A 24,901-nucleotide genomic window follows, 5' to 3' on the forward strand; every position below is an offset into this window, starting at 1 on the left:
ACTGCTTGCGGAACGTTTTGTGTAGCGTGCGCCAACATGCGACAGGCTGAGTGCTTCTCATTGCAAACAAAAAGCAATGAACAAGCGCAGACAGTCCTACTCTGCAGGCTGAAAACATGAAGTGGCAAATAATATTGCCGCACTTAGTTTAGCCATCACGCTACCGGCTCCCCCGTGTGGTCTGTCTTCGACCTTTGTCGCGCGCCGGACTTCGTCCTCTTCTGCTCGGGGCTAGGCCCTGCCGGCTACGTTCTGCGCAGTGTGCTCGCCAGGTACTGTTCTGCCAGAGATTGAACGTCCTACCGGCGTCCGTGACATTTTTGGTGCAGCTGCTGGGTACAATCTATGTATGAAGAGGTACCAGGAACCTCCAACCGCTCAGCCACACCCCCTGGACACGACACCTGTCCACAAGTCAAGCCGCCGCTTGAAAGGCTTAGCTCCCGAGTACAATCCCCTCGCCGCGCCATCCCGCAAGATTACCTCTACGGTGGCCAGCCAGACCTTCCAGCAAACTGTGAGTTCGCCACCGCTGCTTCTTCATTCGCCTCGTACGCCCGCGCCGTTTCATGGTGTCAAGTTTGAAGATGTGGAGGACTGGTTGAACGGGTATGACAGGGTCTCTGAATTTAATCTGTGGGACGAGGACCGCAAGCTTCGGAACGTCTACTTTGCCCTCCAGGACGCCGCCAAGACGTAGTTCGAAAACCACGAGTCCGCCATCCACACCTGGCAAGACTTCTGGCGCCAGTTGCTGGATACGTTCAGCAGCAACGAGCGGAGGGAGCGTGCTGAATTGGCCCTGCAATCGAGAGCGCAGCAGCCAAACGAGAGCGTGGCGATGTTCGTGGAGGACATGACCCGGCTTTTCAACCGCGCTGATCCTTCAATGTCGGAAGCCAAGAAGGTGCGCCATTTGATGCGGGGCGTGCGCGATCCTCCGGCTACAGTCGCCGATTTTGCAAAGGAGGCAGCAGGCATGGAGCGCGTCCTGCAGCAGCGGTTTGCGCACTACGGCCGTTCCTCAAACATCACTGCTGTGGAGTGCCACATGCCGAGGCCCGGGGATGAGAACACCTCCCTCCGAGAGCTCATCAGGAGCATCGGTGGCGAAGAGCTGCAGAAGCTTCGCTCTGTGGAGCAGCCTCCTAGTGTCCCCGCCATCTCGGAGGCTGTCCGTGACGAGATACGCCGCACGGTGCAGCCCACTCCACCGCCGCCACCGCCAGCGCCCTATGTGATGACATACAGCGAGACATTGCGAAGTCCTGCGCCACCACCGCCGGCGTTCTACTCTCCTGCCCCTACCGCGCCGTCCCACCGATTCCCGCATACGACAGCGCTGCCAGACGACCGCCCACCCGTCACGAAGGCAAACATGTGGCGAACGCCGAACAACAGGCCCCTGTGCTTCCATTGCGGCGAAGCAGGCCACATCCGTCGTCACTGCCCGTACCGCCGGATTGGCCTGCGCGGCTTTTCGCCCGACGCACCCCTGCCGTGCTATGGTGAACGACCCCGCGAGATCGATCAGTACCTAGCAGCCAACGTCCCGCCTGTACCCACTGCCCAACGTCAGTCCAGGTCACCGTCGCCTCGACGGTTTTCTTCACCAGTTCGCCAGTCCTACGTCCGGCAGTCCTCCAGCCCGCGCCGGGAAAACTGAGGACGGCGACCCCCGGAGGTAGGGCCGCCGTCACCGGACATAATGACGAACATCCGCCGCTCACCGACGTTAGCATGCGACCCGACCTCCGACCACACGCCGCGACGACCTTTCGACGAACAGAGACGCCTCCGCTTGACGCCCCAACCCGACCACGAGAACGATCCCCTAGTCCTACCTCCCTCACACAGCGTTTTTCTGACGGTGACCAAGCTTCGGCTGAAATCTCGGTCATCGTTGATGGCCGCCGCGTGACTGCTCTCGTAGATACCGGCGCCGATTTCTCCGTCATGAGTCGTGGTCTGGCGCTTGTCCTGAGGAAAGTACTGACACCTTGGCCTGGAACACACATCCGGATAGCTGGAGGCCATCTGGTGACACCGCTTGGCGTCTGCACCGCTAGAATGGAGATTCGTGGTGTCACCTTCACTGCCTGCTTCGCTGTGTTGGCTCATTGCTCGAAGGACCTCATCCTCGGGTCAGATTTTCTTCGGGAACACGGTGCGATAATCAACCTCCGCGAACTTGTCGTGACGTTCTCACCTCATTGTGCCATAGCCGACAGCAGCGAGCCCGACAGGCCTGTTTTTCCCGTGTTTGATGACAATGTCACGCTACCACCACGCTCCAGTTTGTTTATTACGGTGGAATGCTCCAACCCACGCACTCCTCACGGGGTTGCGGAAGGTAACCTGTCGTTACTGCTGAGTCAACAAGTCTGCGTTGCGCGGGGTGTTACTTCCTTCCGCGGACTGCGAACGCAGCTTTTTGTTACGAACTTTAGCGCCGAATACCGCCACTTGCCGCAAGCAACCGCCAGAGCCTATTTCGATGAAATTAGTGACAGTCTCCCACTGCGCCTGCTCCCTCAACGATACCCATGCATCGACGTCTGACGCCCCCGTTATGACTGACGTGAACCCCGACCTAACCGCCGATCAGAAACACCGCCTTCACATGATCCTCGACTCTTTTCGTGACTGCTTTGCGACCACTTCTAAAGTTCGACAAACATCGGTCGCTAAACACCGCATTGTAGTGGATGAAGGCGAGAGGCCTATACAACACCACCCCTATCGAGTGTCTGCGAAAGAACGGGAGGTGATTCGGAGGCAGGTTGAGGAAATGCTCCGCGAATAGGTTATCCAGCCGTCAACAAGCCCGTGGGCTTCGCCCGTTGTGCTGGTCGCCAAGAAGGATGGCACTCTCCGATTCTGCGTCGACTATCGTCGCCTCAACAAGATTACTAAAAAGGACGTTTATCCGTTGCCCCGAATTGATGACTCGTTCGATCGCCTGCGTCATGCCCGATACTTTTCCTCTCTTGATCTACGCAGTGGCTACTGGCAGATCGAAGTCGATGAACGTGACCGTGAAAAGACCGCGTTCATAACGCCTGACGGTTTGTACGAGTTCAAGGTGCTCCCCTTTGGCCTGTGTACCGCTCCTGCCACCTTTCAAAGAATGATGGACACTGTCCTGGTTGGCCTCAAATGGCAGTCGTGTCTCGTCTATCTTGATGATATGGTTATTTTCGCTGCGACCTACGAAGAACATCTCAAACGCTGGAGTGCAGTATTGACGGCCATCCGATCAGCCGGTCTATCTAAAACCCGAAAAATGCCACTTCGCGTACCAACGGCTCAAGTTTTTGGGCCATGTTGTGACACCTGAGGGTGTCAGCCCCGACCCCGACAAGACGGCTGCTGTAGCTGCGTTCCTGAATCCCACTGATAAGCGAGCTGTGCGCCGGTTTCTTGGCCTCTGCGCATATTACCGACGCTTCTTGCAAGACTTCTCCAGGCTGGCTGAGCCTCTCACACGGCTGACAAAAGACGATCAGCCTTTCGTCTGGCACAGGAACAGCAGGACGCCTTCGAAAAGCTCCGCAAACGCCTACAAACAACGCCCATTCTTGCCCATTTTGACGAGGAGGCGGATACAGAACTTCACACCGATGCCAGCAACATTGGCCTCGGTGCAGTCCTCGTCCAGTGGCAAGATGGTGTTGAGCGTGTGATTGCTTACGGCAGCCGCACGCTGTCTCGGTCCGAGGCCAATTACTCAACCACTGAAAAGGAGTGCCTAGCTGTTGTGTGGGCGATAACGAAGTTCCGGCCCTACTTGTATGGTCGCCCGTTTCGGGTCGTGAGTGACCACCACTCACTGTGCTGGCTCGCGAATCTTAAAGACCCCTCGGGCCGGCTAGCTCGTTGGAGCCTTCGCTTGCAAGAATTTGATGTAACAGTTGTCTACAAGTCGGGCAACAAACACAGCGATGCAGACTGCTTGTCCCGTTCTCCTATCCCGTCCAGCTCTGATGACCTCGAAGATGACCCCTTCTTTATTGGTGCTCTGACCACGTCCGACCTCGCTCAACACCAGAGGGACGACACGGAATTGCGGCCACTCATCGATTATCTTGAGGGTACCGCCTCGTTACCGCCTCGTCTATTCGCGCGTGGCTTGTCGTCGTTTTGCTTGCGAGATGGCGTCCTCTACAAACGAAATTACGCCCCGACGGACTCTGGTTACCTGCTCGTGGTTCCAACGGCGCTCCGCACTGACGTTTTGCAGGCATGCCACGACGAGCTTCCTTCCGGCCACCTCGGGTTTTCTCGAACGATGGCACGAGTTCGTCACCGTTATTACTGGCCCAGGCTTTCTGCGACTGTCAAGCGTTATGTACGTACTTGCCGCGAGTGTCAACGTCGGAAGAAACCACCTTTCAAGCCGGCTGGCTTGCTCCAACCCATTGCCCCACCGAGAATTCCTTTCCACCAAGTCAGCATGGACTTACTGGGCCCATTTCCCACGTCATCATTGGGTAACCGGTATATTGTGGTTGCAACCGACTACCTCACCCGGTATTGTGAGACGAAAGCCCTTCCCCGCGCCACTGCTGCTGAAATTGCTGACTTTTTCGTCATCAGCATAGTCCTCCGCCATGGCGCCCCTTATGTTGTTTTAACTGACAGCGGCACAGCGTTCACGTCCACGCTTACTCAGGAAGTTATGCGGCTCAGTGGCACAAGTCATCGTAAGACCTCAGCTTACCATCCTCAAACCAACGGTCTAACCGAGCGCCTCAATAAGACTATCGCTGATATGATTTCTATGTACGTCGACGACGACCATAAGAACTGGGACGAAATCCTTCCGTACGTCACGTTTGCCTACAATACTGCCCTTCAAGAGACGACGGGGTTCACGCCATTTCGTTTGGTACACGGTCGTGAAGTCTTGACTATGTTGGACACGATGTTGTTGCCCGATATTGCCCGCCCATCCGTTGCCGACGCTGATGCATTCGTTCGCCATGCAGAGGCTGCCCGCCGACTGGCTCGGCAACGAACCTGCGTGCGGCAAGAAGTCGATGCTCACCGCTATAACCTCCGTCACCGCGAAGTCATTTTCCAGCCTGGCGATCAAGTGTGGGTTTGGAGCCCCATCCGTCTGCGCGGTCGCTCCGAGAAGCTTTTGCGCCGTTACTTCGGCCCCTACGAGGTACTCCGCCAACTCAGCGACGTTACGTATGAAGTGCGCCCGCAAGGGAGTGTTCGTTCTTCCAGACGCCCGCCGACATCCGAAATTGTGCACGTCGCAAGACTCAAGCCATACCATGCCCGCTAGGACAACTCTCCCCACGTTCGGTGCCTGGGATTCTGTTAACACCAACACGTGGCTCCCCCTCACTGTCAGGCATCGAGTCGCTGCCTTTCCAGAGGGGAGGGGCAATGCCGCACTTAGTTTAGCCATCACGCTACCGGCTCCCCCGTGCGGTCTGTCTTCGACCTTTGTCGCGCGCCGGACTTCGTCCTCTTCTGCTCGGGGCTAGGCCCTGCCGGCTACGCTCTGCGCAGTGTGCTCGCCAGGTACTGTTCTGCCAGGGATTGAACGTCCTACCGGCGTCCGTGACAATATCAGGAACGCAGCAAACGGGATGCCGACTGCAAGTTTGAAGATAACAAAAAGTATGTTCGCTGCTGGTGTATGCAAATGCAGAACTCACCGAGACTAGCCGAACCAGGAAGGTTTCCGTGCGAAACAGTGCAAGTTCTCAAAACTTGAACAGGACATCATCGGATATGTTCGCGCTATTAACAGCAAAGGCATCGCGGTGCCAAAGGAAATCATCCGCATTAACGCAATCGCTATAGCTCAGCACATGAACATTCGGCCTGCGGACGTCAAAGCCAGTTGAGGGTGGCTTCAACGTTTTGTGAAACTGCCTCAACTCTCCATCTGCTGTCCAACAACATTGTGCCAGAAGCTGCCAGCCGATACGAGATCCAAATATAATGACTTTCATCACTTTGTGAACGCACTTCGGAGGGAGCATGAATGCGACCTCTCACAGATAGGCAATGCTCATCAGACCCCTGTGTAGTTCGATGTCCCTGAAAATTGCTAGGGGCAAAGGCTGCCGCTGTGCTCACTACTGGCACCAATTGCAAAGGTGCACAGTGTTGCTTTGCATCACCGCTGATAGAAGGAAGTTCTCACCCTAAGTTGTGTTTAAAAGAAAGACTCTGCCAAGAGAGCAGTTCCCCCGGGATATCATAGTCCGGGTGGAAGAAAAAGTTTGGACGGCCGGCGAATTCTTTATATAGACTGGCTAAAAGCAGTGCAGCGAAACCAACCTTGAGGCCTACTACGCCGCAAAGCCCTTCTTATGCTCGACAGCTTGAGAGGGCACCTAACAGACTGCGTGAAGACTCGGCTGGCAGGCCGCTGAACAGACTTGGCCGTAATTCCTTGACAAGCATGCTTTAGCCGTTCGATGTATGCGTTAACCGGCCATTGGAAACGAAATTTCGGTGGTGCTACATCGAGTGGATGACCGCGGGCAACCACGGAACATCTCAGGCCAGGTGGCTGAGGGGAGCATCCCTTCAGAATTTGTGCGCATGGATTTTGCACGCGTGGCGTTTGTTTTCAGCGGACACAATCTGAAAGACTTTTAGGGTCATGGGGCTCTCAAATGCCACGGACGGCACTAATGATGACCACCTTTGGGAGCATGCCGATGAGGAGAGCTCGTCCAACAGCGATGAGAGTGCCGACGAACTGAGGTCGTACGATGACGATTAGCCTAGAAGCGGCGATGAATGAAGAAAGAAAATAATTGGATCTGTCGCCAGCTTTTTAATTATCTTTCAAAGTAGTCGCAGTGGCACCACAGTGTGTTAAAGTGTAGGTGCTGGCCTTATTCATGTATAACCCGCACCAGAAAAAAATTGATGAAAAAGTGCGCTTCATACGCGAGCGTGTGCGTTATTCGAATACCTACCTGATTTGATGAAACAAGCACCATACATAAATCAAATGATACTACTGAAAATGGTTGTCTGGCAATGTTTGAAAAACGGCTGGAAGCAGACATGCCTGGTCTGGACTTTCCGGAAGTGATCGCACCAAATACTGATAGCTCTAGAGAAGGCTGACAACCGGGTGTGCAATGTATATGAGAAACGTATTCCCTATCGCCATAGACACCAGAAGTCTCACCACATCTATCTAGACATGCAGATTCTTCTATATTTACACCTAATTATTCATACCACGTAGCTTATTCCAAGATGGACTCGCACAGGTTGACGCAGGAAATGAAACTCCAGGTAGTACTCGTCGCTGCGGATGCACACCACAGCGACTTGCAAAGTGACACCTTTCTGAACGTAACAACGTCTTTTGTTTACATAGTATGGAAATAACTGATGTGCTCTGACGGCGATGTGCCATCTGCGGCAAAAAGGAAAAAGCACAGTAGGTGGTCAATGATGATGATGGTGGGTGTTTATGGCACAAGGGTACTGAGGTGTTTATGGCATAAGGGTACCTCAGGCCAAAGAGAGCCAAGCTCAAGATGAACGGTCAACTCAGGTTATTAAAATATGATGGGTGTGAAATTTCACGAAGTAATAAAAACAGCGGTGTATAATGACATGCGCAGAAATTGAAGGGAGACAGGTATCTGCTTTAAAGGGCTAAGATGTTCCAGAAACAGTTCTTTCCTGACCATAGCCAGTGTTGCATTAAAAAGAAAGTTCAGCCGTCATCTCAAAAGACAGAAAAAGGCTGAGGCCCACGTCGGTAGAAGATTTCATGTCAAAAGCCTACTTCTGGTAAAAATTTACGAACTCTTTTCAAGGGAAACGTTGGATTGTCACCGAGAAAGATGAATGGGTCTGCGGTTATTTGATTCATGTACAACGCAGGGAAATGACATCGCCTTTCTGGTTGAAGTCGCCGACATACTAGTAAGACAAGGAAAACTTGAAGGCGGTTCCCGCATCTCAAATAATATGGTGCAGGAGCGTTGTTTAAAAGATAGGAGTGTGTTGTGTATGTGTGAACAATTCTCAACCTGCACCAAGCTACATCTTTAAATCTGTCTCTTTTTTCTGTACTATACCTTCCTATCTTTAGTTTTAATGCGTGCAGTTTATTTTCGGTTCCATTGTCCCACTTCTTGCCACTATTGTCGAATCATGTTCCTTATATGCGGTTTGAGGTCCTGGTATGATAGTTTCTGAATATATGTAGGGTTTTAGAGAGCAGCTGGCACATTAAGTCTGTGAGCTTCCTCACTGTTTGGTATGCAACAGTGACCTGGCACCCATCTAGTGTAATTTTAAGTTTCGATTTCTGGGCGAACATCAGGTTGTTGAACAGGGAACTCGAAGAGTGGATTCTTGTACCGTTTCCAAGATAGGGAAGCTAAAAAACTAAGGCAGTCTGTGTAGATGAATGATTTAGCTATTTTCTTTTCTATGATGTGTCTCAAAGCTAATAGGATACCTTCACATTCAGCAGTATATATACTTCTGTGTTTGTTAAATATCGTTGTGAAAATTGGGGTCTATGTGCTGCATACGAGACTTGAGTAGACTTTCAAGCGTGAGCGTAGTACTCATGCATCTGTGTTTTGTGCGGTTTCATTAAGTGCTGCTCTATGACAATTGGTGACCCTTGGTTTCCCACCTCAGAGAATGATTTGTCACAGGTAACAGCATGTATTTCCCAAGGAGAGATTGTCTTTTATGGAGGTTACATGAAGACAGGAAACCACAATATCCAGGTTTTCAATATGCGCGGCTACAAAGAGCGGGTATGGTTGCGTTAGTGATGGTCTCGAGTTCAGCTGCTTACTGTTTGTGTCAAACAGAATCTGTCGGCATAGATGCTCCAGTTGGGACAGATGTACTTTTGTGGCGCAGGTTATGCCTATAAATTATCTTCTTCGCTGCGGTGGCCAACCGTCTGCCTCAACATAGAGGCTTGCGATTGGGGTAGTTCGGAAAGCAACCCATGGCGTTCACCGCCAAAGTGAACTCTTCCTCAGTGGTGTTCACCGAGGAAGAGTTTGGCGTAAGAGCCGATGAAGCAATTGCCAAGAACTTTGTGAAAGCCCGTGCCCCGAGAGTGAGAGTTAAGGCAGCCAAGATGTGCAAGGACTTGAAATCGGACAGACTAGCGAGTAGCATCAGGAACAGTAAGAAGAATGCGCTTACGGTGCTTTTTAACTGCGAAAACGCATAAACTGTCAGCGCCTCTTAGAACTGTGGTTAGCGAGGCGCACACTTGGCAGCCTAATCTAATCAGAAACCTCCAAAAATTCCTCTCATCTTCCTTTACTTGATTCTTTTCATACCAAGGGTTAAAAAGGTGTTATTAGTTTTGTAGACGGAAATGCCTCCTTTGGTTATGTATTTTGTGTGGATGTAGAAGATTTATTTTATTCTGTGCCCCACAGTGAGTTGTTTGCAGCAGCAAGAGTTGCTATAGAAGTGAGTGGTTCTGTTCAATTTCAGAACCCCTCAAGGGTTCCAATAGATACTTTTATGAGGATACTCGAGTGTTACCTCAGTGTGATGTTTCTCTTACGGAAGAAATGTTTTCGTCAAGGACAAGGGACCTGCATTGGAATCGGCATAGCGCCTGTACATACTAACATTTTTCTCACATCTATTGACCGGACCCTTGAACTAAATTCAACGATGAAGGGAGTACTGAGCGTTTTTAGGTATGTTGACGATTTCATGATACCTTTTAAGAAACAGGATGAGTTGACGTGCACATTTGCTGTGAGCACTGTTAAGTACTTCCAAAGAAATGGGAGCGGCACTGAGGTTCACGCATGAACAGCCTGTGTGGGGTTCTTTACAGTTTTTAGACAAACATCACTGCGGGTGAAGGTCATGCATGTTCGCAATATGCACCGCGAGCACAGAAGGAGCTACTACTGGATGGTTCGGCTCAGTCGAAAACTGTGAAACGCGGCATTGACAAGGTTTGTTTCTCATCCGCTGTCATGAAATTGTGCTGCCAAACTATGCAAGGCAGATATGACAAGCAGGTTGACAGATTACTTTCTGCAGGATTCCCAGGCACAGTGATCAAAGCGGTTGCTGAAGCCCTCTTACAGAAAATGAAAGCCGCTATGTTCCAGCAGGCATGTGAAAACAGAGAAACGACTGTTAAACCTGAGATAGTGCCTTATGTGCACAAAATAGTATCTCAGCAAACAGAGAGGAGTTGTGCTACTTCATTTAAGAAAACAAAAAATTTTGATAGATTTGCTTGTCTGGTTGGGTTTGAAGACTTATAATAAACTTCGACACGTCTCCAACCAAAAACTTTAATTTCAATAAACCCAATACTTCGAAGCCAGCTCGGCTCTTTTTGCAAGGGTGACTGGGGACAGCAGCTAGCGTCTTTAAGTAGGCATGGAGGCGAGCAGGGGGTAGAAAGAACGAAAGCGGTGATGCAAAAGGTGCAATGAGGGGGGTAGGGGGTGATGTCGTTGAGTCTTGTTGTCGAACTGTGAGGAGGTAGTCAATGGCCACTTTTTTTTTCTTCGAGCTGCAGAGTGAAGTCCCTGTGCATATAGTGCGGGCAGGTTTCCAATTTTGAGCTGATGTTGCCCGCGGTAGTTTGAAATTGCCAGGATTCCAGCAATAACCTTTTTTGTAATTTCATTTTGTTCAAAGGATGCTGGTTTTTTCGAAGTAGATTCTGTCGTCTGAGTCTTCGGAATGTTTGGCTACAGAATTGCGTGTACTTCATAAGCGCGTCAGAAATGGCAGCTAAACAGCATGGTTAACTCTGAGCTCTGATCAACAAAACTTCTCATCAGCACTTCTTTCATAACGAAGGCACCACATAAAAAAGAATGGATAATTGTGCCAATTGTATTAGGTTTTAATGTATTTCCAGTGTTGTTCAATGTTTAGCTTACAAGAAAAAGCTGGTTCCACGAGGTAAAAAGTCACTAATGGTAAGAAGCACACAAGTGGATGGATCAGTACGTTTTCCATGCAGGGGAACTATGCTATATCACATACAATCAATTTTTTGGTGTACCACTGTGCAGGGGCCCAGTGACATTTTTACGATGGCTTTTGATATTGTCGACAGGGCTCCTCAAGCACTGCAATGACCAGTGCAAAAATGAACTACAGCGACCATCAGATGCAGGCAAAGGCCGTTAAACTCTTAAAATTATAAACAAAATCACGCGAAAAGATCAGAAGAAATTATTCGCATTGCTGATGAAGAGACAGCTTCCTGACATACAGTCCTGTGCCTTGTGCAACCACGCCGTAGAAGGTTGCATGCCCCGGCTGTCTGCCAGAGCAGCCTCAATATGAGAATTTCCGCAGTAATGTGACTGAATATTGCCATTTAAATGGCCGCCACAGTGCCGCAGCAGTTGCAATGATCAGAGGCTGGCAGAAAAGGCACAGGTTCGATCTCAATCGTAGTGGTCCCATTGTGATGGCAGCGAAAGGCTAGATGTCCGTGTGCTGTGTGATGCCTTTGTACCTTAAAGAGCACTAGGTGGTCAAACATATCCACAGCCCTCCACTACAGCGTCTCTCATGGCCAGAGTAACTTTGGGAAATAAACCCCCAAAAACCAGAAACCAAATCATTACTTTTTAGAACTCTCATTCGGTGTCAGGGCTTTTTCAATATCACAGTACAAAATTAATAATAAAAACTACAAGTTTGGATTACAGCATGGGCCCCTTTCTGATTGAAGAGTATTTTTCACGAATCCTCAGCGAAAATGCCGATAGAAAAACTAGGAACTCTGCAGGCGCCGGTCACGCTCAGGTCCTTGTTAGCCTTTGTGAACGCTGAAAGCGTTGATCTCTATATATGATTTCCCTCCCAACTTCCGCTCTCAATAACTAGGCCACCGAGCCATCCCGCCTAAAATAAAGGGTGTCAATCAATCAACTGCTTCAATTTGTAGGTGGACACTACCACCACCTTCCAGCGCAAATGAAGTGTCCACTGACCCAGTGAGCCAGTTATGCACATTTCCTTTAATCAAAACCAAAGGAAGGCTTAGACTGCGAGCAACACATCCAAGACGTCACCGCGAACTGGGCTATTTTCTTTGTGAAAGCGAGCCTTGGGGTCCATGAAGTGTGCCGGGAATGCTATTGACCCAAAGACGTCACAAGCGAAAGAAGGACGAGTATTCACGCGAGTGCATAGACGCCAAAACGGGCCTTTGAGGCACCCAATCGAACAGTCACCAGTGAGACTTCAAAACAGGCCTAGCACTCCAGACCACTGGAGCGGCAAGCTTTTTTTGAAGAATGACGACAATCAGCATTCACTGAATTTTGAGATAACCCGGAAAGCATAGGTACTAACGTGCGGTCACACACAGTGGGAAGGCTGTACCATGAGGCAGTGGGTCATGTCTTGAGGCTACATCAGGAAAGCTGTCCAGTATTTCCAAATTTTGGCAACTATCCTCGAAACGGAGAAGCAGAGGTCTTTTTGATTGCAGTTTATTGTTGAACAGTGTTCTGGGGGTGCACTTTGTAATAATCACATAACGAATATGTTTTGGTAGAGATCTTATTTTCAGTACATATGCACTTGTTAGCATTGCTCTTCCGTCTGCTAAGGATGGTTCATTTGTTTCTATATAAAGGCTATTTGTCGGAGATGTTCTGTATGCTCCGGTTGAAAGACAAATACAAGTTGTGAACTGGGTCCAGTCGTTTCAAGTATATGACGGCCTGGCTGTACCATAAAAACGGATCCATAATCTAAAATAGAGCGTACTAAAGAGCAATATATCTACAAAAGGCAAGTTCTATCCGAAACCCAGTGTTTTCATGAAATTGCCTTGAGTACATTGAATGTTCCAGATGCTTTCTTCTTTAACTTGTTGATGTGAGGTATGAATGTGCGCTTTTTTCAAATGTTATGCCCAAGAACTTATTTTCCTGTTTTACTGGTAACACAGCTTCATTCAGGTATAGAGTAGGGTCGCTCTGTACGCCTCGTTTGAGCGAGAACAGAACAGCCACTGATTTTTGTGTGGGGAAATTTTGAACCCATTTCTATCTGCCCAATTAGTCGGATTATTTACAGACATTTGTATCTGTCTCTCACATGCTGATGTGATGGAGGATGTACATGCAATCTGCAGGTCATAATTTTTGCTAAGGAGTTAAATTTTATTAAAAATAGTGGACCACTCAGAATGTTCTCCTGGATGAAATCCAGACAGAGCCGTACCTAGACGTGTTCGGAATGAACGGTCTGCTAGAAAATCATTCCGATAGTTCAGCATCATGCCCCGGATGCTTAGATCTGATAGGCCGCGGAGTATGCTGAACCTGCATGTGGTGTCGTGCGCTTTTTTTATGTCAAAGAAGACCACCAGACAATGCTGTTTGCGTATGAATGCCCCCCACCCCCTGTGTTTTGAAGACGGACAAGACGATCCACGGTGAAGCATGCTTTTTGAAACCATACTGATGTATATCGAGAACCTGATGAGATTCATGAACAAAGGTTAGTCGGATGTTAACAACACTTTCAAACGATTTTTCTAGGGAGCTGGTGAGTGCAACTGGTCTATAAGTACGAGAACTTGATTATAGTTTTCGTGGCTTCCAGAAAGGTTGTCTTTCTTCTATGCCTCAGGTATCTTCCCCGAAAGTCGGATTGTGCTGAATTTAAGGAGTGCCTCAACGGCGGCCTCAGAGAGATTTGCGAGCATGGTGTGTCGTATATTATCTAACCCTGCTGCTGTCTGTCTGCCTGCCTGCTGATGGTACCCTATTTATGTCCTGAATTGCTATTTTCTTGCTATCTTTATTCATGCCTGCTTCTGTGGGAAGTTTTCGTTTTTCTGCTAAGGTTTTGATTTCTGAAATGTCTCTGTGTAGTGGGAAGAACTAGAAACAGCAGCCAACTGCTCACCTAGCATGTTTGCCAGACCTTCTGGTGTTGTTTTTGTACTAGGAATAGACATAAGTGGCAAAGTGTAAGGAGGACATTCGTCACTAAACTCTCGGATTTCATCCCGCAATTTCTTGGACGGTAGTGAAGTGTTTATTGTGATACAGGTTTCTTCCAGGACGTTTTCTCGGCATTTCTTTGAATAGTCCCGCTTTGACCCTTGCCCTTTTAAATAGTAACAGGCTCTCTGCTGCTGGGTACCTTCTAAATGTTCCCCATGCTTTGTTTTGTTCTTTATTTGCTTGTCTGCACTCCTGTGTTCATCTTTATTTTTTCTTATTTGTCCTGATGTTTGTGGAATTGCTATCTTTGCAGCAGAAACTTTACAGGTGTAAAATTTTCATTTATTTCAACTATGCTTAGTCGATCATCTAACTGCCTATATAAAGTGGCATTTGTGGCAAACGATGACCAGTCAGCTAGTTGGCATTTCCAGCGCTGAGGTCGTGTTGGAATGATCTGGAACGAGGATGATAAAACTGCGGGTAAGGGGTCACATCCCCTAAGATCATTTAAAACATCCCTAATAAAATTTTTATAAAAGCTAAGGGTCATACGAAAGTTAAATAAACGTAGGTCATTATTCCTTATCTGGGACAGCAATATGTAGGTTTTCCGGTATTCATTAGGCATATGTTATTTGTAGGTATAAGATCTTCAATTATCTGGCCTCTGACTTCCATGCATACACTGCCCAAAAGGAGGAGTGCGCATAAAATCGCGAACTACCACATATGGTTCATGCAACTGCTGTAAAAAGCTTTCCAAATCACGGAAAGTAACTGTGAGGTGTGGTGGTATACAATACAGAGCATATTGTTATTTTTTTGTGTGTAACTACACTGACTGCTACAGCCTCAAAGTTGGTTTTCAATATTTCTCGTGCAGGGGCACCGCTTTGCGTTATGATTGCAATGCCGCCTGAGAGCCTATTCACCTGTTCTTTATCTCGAGAACATTTGGAATGTTTTCACAATATTGTGAGGAAGAAGACGACGAACTGTGCAGTGGCGCGGGCAGGAGCGCTCGCGCCACTGCACAGTTCGTCGTCTTCTTCGTCACACTACCCGGAGCCACCGAGCGATCGTCCCGATCGGTGAGAAAGAGACGCGCGAAGTAGTTACGGGCTTAAGAGGATGGTTGGACAGGAACGAGAAAGGGGTGAGGTGCTGGCCGCCACGATGAATAAGATGGCTGAATGATTCCTGGCCTTGAAGCTTCCGGGCCGCAGGTCGCCATGAGCTGACGGTCGAGTTCCCAGGACACGCCGAACGGCCTGGGCAGGGGATCAGTGTCTTCAGGTGTAAGCGCCATCTCGGGTCGGTGGGGTCGATAGGTCAGATCCTTGCGTCGCGTACAGTTCGTCGTCTTCTTCGTCACAATATATTTGTGTTTTGGCCGACGTTTGCCTCCTGAAGACACAACTCTATAGGCGACTTTGATTTCGGTATGTCTGCAATGTCTCTGTAGTTTCTCATCATTTCTCTACAGTTTCATTGAAACAAAAATTCCATACTTTAATGTGTTGGGGTAAGGTTAGATTACAGAAGGCATTACTCTTGGCTTTCCATTTTTTCTCGAAACAGTTACTCCGCCACTCCAAACAGCCATGCTGGCGGTGGTATCCACCATCTCTCTGGAGGCACTGGACTCCCGTGAAGAAACTGGTGTAAGAGTGGTAGGCCTCTCTCTGTTGGAAGAGACCTTGTGGGCTCCCGACTTGCGAGGTCGACGGGCCCTCTTTTGGAGCTCGCAGGTCAGCTTTCACTGCCTCTGCCTGGGATTGGATTGCCCTGCCGGGGCTTTGCTCAGTGGGGCCTGGGCAGGCGCTGAAGACTAAATGAGTCTGCCCGCTTCTGGTATCTTTAACCTTACACCTATCATTTTTATTTAAATAGATTGCTGCTTTGTACTTGGCTTGAGATCAACCATTTTCGCTAGCCTCCTCGTTTCTGCCCCATAGGCGAGTACTGGCATGGTGCAACTGGTAAACTGCCACTCATGATCTGAAAGAAACTGCCATATGCACTCCACCCCATTTTTCTTTCTTCAAGTTATTTCCCTCTGATGATCCGGATCAGTGGTCACTACCTGTCGTAAGGTCGTATATCTTTACCGCTTCCAGCACCTCGCTACCAATTGTGAACTGCTGTTTCTTTGCTAGACTGTTGAACATTACATTGTTTTCCTGCGTGTTAAATTTTAGACCCACAATTCTGCTCTGCCTTTCTTGATCATGCTTTGCAATTCGTCTCCTGAGTGCCTCAGTGCGGCAATTTTATTAGCGAATCTCAAATTGTTTAGACACTCTATTAACTCTACCCTAAATGTTTCCAATTCAGGCCTCGGAATACTTCCTGTAAACAGGCGGTGAATAGCAATGTCAAGATCAAGTCTCCTTGCCTGAAACCCTTTCTTATTAGAATTTTATTGCTGACTTTATGAAGAACTATAGTAGCTAATCTGTTCTTGTAGATATCTGCCAGTATTTTCGCATAAGGTTCTTCTACACCCTGGTTGCTGAGTTTTCCACTGAGTCAAATGCCTGCTTGTAATCAATGAATGCCATTTACAGGGGTTGGTTTCATTCTGCGCATTTCTCGATCACCTGGTTGATAGTGTGAACATAATCTATTGTGTAATATCCTTTACAAAAGCCTGCCTGATCATTGGGTTGTTTGAAGGCTAAAATTGCCCGGACTCTATTAGCGATTACATTAGTTTTTACCTCTTAGGGAACGGGCACTAAGCTGATCGGTCTATAATTATACAAGTCCTTTGCGTCTCCTTTTTTATGAACTAGGATAATATTTGCGTTCCTCCAAGCTTCTGGTACGATCAAGGTCATAACGCATTCCGTATACAGAGTGGCTAGTTTTTCTAGCACAATCTCCCCTCCGGCCTTTAAGCGGCCTGCGGTTACCTGATCTTCACCAGCTGATTTTCCCCTCTGCATTGCTCCCAAGGCTTTCTTTACTTCCTTTTTCGTTACTGGTGGGATGACGCGTTGTTGTGCTACACTGTCTATCATTAGCGTTCTGATTACATTGTCTACTGTATAGATTTGTGGAGAACTCTGGCTACTTTAAACTATCTTGTCCATATTAGTAATGACATTGCCTTCCTTGTCTCTTAACGCATGCATCTGGTTTTTACCTATGCCGAGTTTCCTCGTCACCGCTTTTAGGCTACCTCCGTTCCTTAGAGCATGCTCGGTTCTCTCCATATTAAACTTCCTTCAGATTGTGGAGAATTTTATTCTATGTAGTAATGTTTAGTTGTTCAACTCTGGTAAACCCACATACTGCTCCTCAACCTGGGGGGAAAATGAGCTGTTTAGATTTGTCTTTCAGTTCACTGTTGGACTTTAGTGATTTTAAATGGGATGTTTTAGGTGATCCATATCGAATAGATCATCTCCCTGTCATTTTAAGCCCGTCATTCTCGCCAACAGTCATCTCAACAAAACCACCGCATTGGAAGCTACATACAGCTGCCTGGGCATTGATTAAAGAAAAAGCCAGTTTAGGAAAAACGATTTTTTGAAAATGTTAGCATACATAAAATAATCGAAATGTTCACAGCATACATTCTTGCTGCTGTACACCTATCAATTCCAAAATCCACAGGAATGGTGCACCAGAACCATAAGGCAAGTTCTGAAATGTTAAACGAGAACGTAAGGAGGGAAAAACAACAATAAATCCTGGGGAGTCTCGTAGATACCCAACACACTAAAACCTTGCCATATTCAAAAAGGTGAGAGCACAAACACAGTGGCGCATTCGGCAAATTGCCGAGAAACATCATGGAAACTTTTGTGCCTTTATAAACAGCTCAACGTTATAAAAATGTGGTAGCAAGTTCTAAAACTAAATGGGAGCTATTCACCATTCACAACACCTCTTCTGACAACACCTTGTACACAAACAAGTACGGTGGAACCGGTAGACAATATGGGGGGCATTGTGCTGCAATTTAAAGTTCTTCACGTTATACCTAGTCATTCTTAACAGACAAAAACAGCAAAAAATGAAAACTTCCCACAAGTGGAGGTGGGAACGAACAATACAGAGTTCAATTATTCTCTAAGAAATTGATACAGTACTGTCTGCCTGCAAAAAAAACTGCTCCAGAACTCAACCGGATAAACTATGAAACGCTTGCCCATCTTTCTCAGCCTGTTGTAGAGAAACGTTTGAATTTCTTTAACAAGATATTCATCAAATGAAAATACCCAAGGAGTAGAAAAGAGCTGTTACAGTAACATTCATGAAACTTGGTAAGCTGCCAACCTCCCCTAGCAGCTATAGGTCAGTAGTCCTCACAATCTGTCTCGCCAAATCTCTGAAAGTGTTCTAAATATAAGACTAACTTTTTTCCTTGAAGTACGCGAACTTCTTCATATCCAACAGGTGCGGTTTCAAAATGACATGCTCAACAACTGGTAATCTAGTTCGCCTTGAAGATGCAGTCAGAGAAGCTTTTTTACGCAAACAACACTGCCTTGCTGTTTTGTGATCTGGAGAAAGTATACGACACAACCTGGAGGTTTGGAATTCTTTGTGACCGACAAGTGCTTGGCATCCGTGACAAGCTGTTAAACTGTCTAAATGATTTCCTTTCCAACCGTTCGCTTCACATACACCTATGCTTAACACTCTCAAGGAACATAGTTCACGAAAATGGGGCCCCTCAGGTGTGTATATTAAGCACAACGCTATTCATTACAAAAATGAATTCCATAACTAAAATAATCCTGAAGTCTATGATGTATTTAGTCTACGTGGACGATGTTCGAACAGCCTGCACATCAACAAACGTAGCAACATGCGAGAGGCAAATACAGTTGACAATAAACGAACTAGTGACATGGGCAGATAGAATAGGATTCCCATTTTCTGCACAGAAAACAGTGCCCGTTCTGTTCTCACTCATAAGGAGTCTACAAACCGACCCCACCTAACACCTAAACGAAAGCGAACTGCCTTTAAAAAATGAGCATAACTTTCTTGGCATTACATTTGACTAAAACTCACATTTATACCTCACATAAATTCTCTCAAAAAGAAGGCCTCACAGTCCCATAACATACTCAAAGTATATCACGGAAACACAAGGGTTAATGGGATCATGCCGGTTACATATTTACTGCTCTGTAGTACGCTCTACATTAGAATATGGATGTGTAGAGTATGGTTAGTGACACCATATTAACTTCAACGACTCGATCCGGTACCAAGCCTAGGTTTGCGTTTCTCAACTGGTGCATACAGAACATTCCCCATTAATAGTATTTACGTCGAAACCGATGAACCACTCCTCAGAAAAGAACAATGCTTATGTACATATACGTACCAAAACTAAAGTCCTTATCGAAGCACCTCTGTTGTCCCATAGTCACAGTGCCCATCCAAGACTCTTCAATGATAAGCCCCAATGAATAAGACCTCTGTCATTACGCTTCGATGATAAATGTCAAGGGTTAGAATATTACACGTTGAAGATGAATGCCAAGAGTTGGGATTGCTGAATGCCCTACATAGAACTACCCCAAAACGTAATCCACTGCCACCATGGTCCAGCTTCTGTGCACATTAACACATTTTCGCAGAAAACAAATGCCACATGAACACATACTACAGTAATATCTGGCTCTTAAGGAAAAATATGCAAGTTACATAGAATTTTATACAGATGCTCAAAATCGACAAAATACGTTGGGAGTGCTGCACTACAAAGAAACTGTAAAAAAGTAAGACTGCAGAATTGCGCACCAAATTTCACAGCTGAATGTTATGCTGTGTGTGTAGCTATGGGCAGAATATTGAATTACAACACTAAAAACAGTATAATTTACACTGATTAACTCAGCCTACTCCGTGTACTTCATTCTAGAAATGCAGCTGAGACCTGTAGTTGGAAGCGTAATATACACTACATAGAAAAAATAAGAACAGAAGGACGCATGACAAGATTGTGGGTTCTGAGCCACGTCGGGATAGAGGGAAATGAGAGGCCGTGTATTGTGAGATGTCAGTACCCATTAGAGAACCTCAGGTGGTTGAAGTTTTAGGAGCCCTTCACTAAGGCGCCCCTCATAGCATGAGTCTTTTTGAGACGTTAAACCCTCATAAATCAAAATTTTCTGCTCTGTAGCACCTCTACAATAGCACCTAAAGGACAACGGGCAAAAAAATTTTTGCTTGCGTTTTATTTAAAATGACGCTTTAAATATTACTTTAGATGTATTAATCCGTTTAATTAACCTATGAGCGGTAAACAATTTATAATGCAATTTCTTCTTGCTGCTGTTTCAGTTTCAACAACCGAACAATGGCTGCGATGTGTAGTTCACCTATATGTCATGTGAGGCACAATAAAAACGGCAATATAGTTACTGATACGTTCTTTGTTGCAATTTCATTTTTTGAGGAAGGCTGGTATAAGTGTTGTATTGAAGTAAACCTACTTATAAGAATTTACACTGCAGTGTTTTCATGCATTATGCGACCTAAAGGCCAATTACACATCCCAGGCATTGTTCAGTTCATAAAATCGACACCGGAACAGCAAGACAGAGAAACTTAATGGAAAATATTTAGCAGTCGGCGGCGAATACGAAGTGGTGATCCATGTGTCCTTGGCGAAGATTATGATGATTATAGATTTTTATGGCACAAGGGCATCTACAGCCCATGAGGGCAATGGCACAGGGTATTTTCCATTTCTCAAGGTTTTGTCAAAGACCCATTTCCCAACCATTTAACCCTAAATAATTCGAGCATCAGACCAGGGGAAGCTTGTAATTTTTGTATCACCGGTGGGTACCCGGCGGCACTGGGGATCGAACCCCGCACTTCCAGCATGAGAGGCGGATGCTCAACCACTTGGCCATCGCTGCTGTTCACGTATTCTTGGATTCTTGGGTGTAGTCAGGTGCCACTTGGGCATCTGGTCCAAGGCAATCAGATGAAGCGTTGTCCTGAATTCTATCATATCCAAGCAACTGCTATAAATGTCATCAGATGTGAGAGCATGTTGTCTCTTACATGTTACAATACGACGCTTTCTATTGACCGCTAAAAGATACAACCTATTCCATGCCAAGTTACCTTAGACAAAGACACCTTTTTGGCACTGCCACACATAAAGGTTCTCTCACAGAGCCGTAGCTGTCACATCTGCATAAGAAGCTGAGTATAAGTTGTTCTATGTGGCAAACTGTGCTTATGAATCCAGTCTAGATCTGTGCAGGTCTAAATATGCCGTTTTCATTATTTAGCCAAGAAATTACAAAGATACATTGCTGTTTCCACAAATTCTTTCTCTGTAAATCATGTGGCTGAAAGTGCTCAGAATTATTTTCAAACAGCAGCATAGGAGGAAATGCAGAGATGCTAAATACTTATTCCACATTAAAATTAAATGCGGATAAGCTAGTAAAAAATACAAACAGTTTAAACTTAACCGGGGCCACACTCTGAACCTGTGGAACCAGTGAGTGTATGCATATCATAATACCAATGCCAGCTAACTGTGGTGAAGGTAGAACCGAGCTGGGAACTCGCACATCAGGCGCAAAAGCTCACTGCCTCTGCACAGGAAAATAAAAAAGGAGGCAAGAAAGAAGGACATTGCAGATAAGAGTAATGCGACAAATGCAGCTACTTTACACAGATAAATTCAACAACCTCGCCCCCAGACACAGTAATACAAGTGAGGGCTCCTGCAGCTTTCGGCAGCTTTGAAGATGAGGTTTCAAAAGAGAAAGAATTTATGTCTTCTGTGGTGCCATGGGACTACAGTAAACAATTTTCAATGGCTCTAATGATCTCTGCTATTCCCATGCTGATACTGCATGCAGAGAGAAGTCCTGCAGCGTAACACTTCAATTTCCGCTCTTGATCCTGGATTCAATGCCGACTCGGCAGCCGTTCCCGTTTTAAAAGAGGTCAAACAGAAAAGGTATTCGTTTGCTTTGGAACGTCCATACACATTAGATCCCCAGGCGGTCTAAATTTTTTGGACTTTCCACTACGCCACCAATTTCTTTTATTTTACTCCTTCTTTCATCAGCCGCCGCGGTGGCTGAGTGGTTATGGCGCTCGGCTGCTGGCCCGAAAGACGTGGGTTCGATCCCGGCCGCGGCGGTAGGATTTCGATGGAGGCGAAATTCTAGAGGCTTGTGTACTGTGCGATGCCAGTGCACGTTAAAGAACCCCAGGTGGTCGAAATTTCCGGAGCCCTTCACTACGGCGTCCCTCATAGCCTGAGTCGCTTTGGGACGTTAAAACCCCCCTAAACCAAACTAAACCTTCTTTCATCCCCTTCCCTATTGGTATGGTTTTGATGAACACAGAAAAGACAGTTCGCACTTCTCTGAAAACCAATTTAAATTTTTTTCTGGTACTTTCGGCATACTGTCCTGCTACGTTTAGCTGAAAAGCCAAAATATCCAAGGTGCTAGATTGTAGGGCAAAGTACACAGCATGTGCTAACTCCAACAGTGAACACTCTAAGAAAGGAATTAGCATTTTAAGCTGGCTGTGTCAGCAATGAGTTCATGGGTGCACTGTCTAGAACAATAATGCTGCATAACTAGGACAATCCCCTATTGCGTACCTGTTCAAGAAAAGAAGCCGCATCTACCTCAGCCTGACGCTAACATATGCCATGAGAGTGTTATCTGCTGAACGCAAATTTGAGATTCAGTAGAGCAAATTTGGTGGTTCTCGAAGCTTCGCCTGCTTCCAGGTCAAAAGTTGGCGGTTTTTATGTCCCTACCTTACACGAAGCACGTTGTGATTTTGCTATCACCGTGACGCTTTGTACAGAACTTCGTGCTGCTGTGTTGCAGGCACGTACGTAAACCAGTTTGATTTTTTGGCGCACGAGGATAATTACTGGAAGGTTTCATTTGCAGTAGAAGTGGCCAGTGGCACCTAAAATGTTTGAGCAAAAGCTGTCTTCATTAAGTTATGTTTAAGCTTTTCTTTCCTTTCTGATATGAAATTGCAAGAGCTTAAGCTTGAATGTTTTTGAGGTCCCAGTAGTCTCTGTTCGACCGATTACATGACCTCTCCACATTGTCTATTGCTGCTTTTAGAGTCTGTAATGGAGATGTAGGCCAGCTTTTGCTCGGAAACTGAACGTCTAAATTGTGGAATCCCCGTTGTTGATTTGTTACAACTCAGTTAGGTCTCTGAACTGGCTACTAGGGTGCTACTTCTTATCTAGACAGGACAAGCTGCTGTCACATGTGTGTCTGTTTCATTCTTATGCAATTACCATCTGGTGTATTAGTTGCCACTTGACCTGTACCATCCAAAACGCTAGACGGCCTGAAGGGTTCATGTCACGACGGATCAAATTTTTAACCAGAGGTGAAGTGAGCAGGCTTGCTAGTTAGTTCGTGCACAACATGCTACTTTGCGCTTGAGGGCAATGGGCAAGTCCCAGACTTCCGTTTTCAACAAAGAGCAGTGATAGCAGAGTGTTGTTGTGCTCCCACACCGCTCTCAAAAGCACGAATTTTCCAGTTGCCACCTACATCGCATGACAAGTAGCAGGATCTAAAGAGCACCCTCTCTGGCATGCATGTTTGTTATGGCTCTGGTCTACTGGATAACTGCTTTATGTAGCAGGAGGACGTGCGTGTTTTGATGTGAATACAATGAAGCATTCACCACCAATGCAATGCAAAGCAAGAGCTACTGGTAGCTGGCACAGATGTCAACATCTTGGTTACGACTTGCTTTGAAAACACATATAGCCCACAAAGAGTCCCCGTCAAAGAACTGCGAAAAACATCCACGCAGGTGATGTTGCAGTCGAAGCTGCAGAACAACATGGAGCACCAGCTGCGGGGGGAGATCGAGATTCAGTCTCACCTCAGGTGAGGCTGCTGTTTCATATTGCACTGCATGGTACTTGACGCATGAAGTTTGTTGCACCACTTGCTGCATTCATAACAATATCTGATACTGAACACAAGGAAGACAGCCGACACAGGCATCAACAGCTTGGAATGACGGGAGTCGGGATCAATCATATTTGAAAGAATTTAGAAGCATCAATTGATATCAAACCATTAGACGGGTGTAACGAGCTGGTGTTGAGTGCCTTTATTGCTACAGTTTTTTCAATTTCACTACTGTTGAGAATAAATCATGATTTTTACAGCGGTAGCTCGAGGCTGCAGAACATTGCTCTTCTAGTAGTATGTGCAAGGCATACAAAGTTTGTGAAAGCTTTCAAAATAAAGCAAGGTAAGTGAAAGCTTTCAAAGTAAAGCAAGGTGAACAATAGTATGTCGTTAGCTTATTCTTAAGGGCATTCTTGAGTGAGATGTAGTTCTAGGTCTTCCTTCAGAGGCCGCCGCAGTGGCCCAGTGGTTATGGTGCACTGCAGCTGATGTGAAATGCACGGGTTCGATCCCTGCCACGGCGGTCACCTTTCAATGAAGGCGAAATGCTAGAGGCCTGTGTACTGTACGATGTCAGTGTATCACAGAGAACCCCAGGTTGTCGAAACTACTGGAATCTTTCACCACAGCGTACTTTTTTGACTGAGTTTTTTTGGAACATCAAATCCCATGAAGCCAGAGTCATCCTTCCGAAGCCACACCACACTTGTTTCCTGAGCCGTTTTAGCATTGACTCCTACGCACACGTGGGCATACATGCTTGCTGTTTTTATGTTAAAAGAAGCGTTTGAATTTGGTGTCATATGAGTTCTTTTGTGAGTGCGTTGTTTAGTGGTATGGTCACCACAATCTCTAAGCAGAAGGGAGTAAAAATGGAGTGTGCTCGAGGACAGCTTACTCCCTTTTCTACTCCCATGTAGGCGCACTCGTGTTCAGGGTGCACGTGTGCTTCGAGTGCGCACAGATTCTTGTATTGTACGGTATTGGGCCCTCGCTATTCTTGGATGAAAACGTTTGGCCTTT

The sequence above is a fragment of the Amblyomma americanum genome, chromosome 1 (genome assembly GCF_052857255.1).
Source record: "Amblyomma americanum isolate KBUSLIRL-KWMA chromosome 1, ASM5285725v1, whole genome shotgun sequence".
Classification (NCBI taxonomy): domain Eukaryota; kingdom Metazoa; phylum Arthropoda; class Arachnida; order Ixodida; family Ixodidae; genus Amblyomma; species Amblyomma americanum.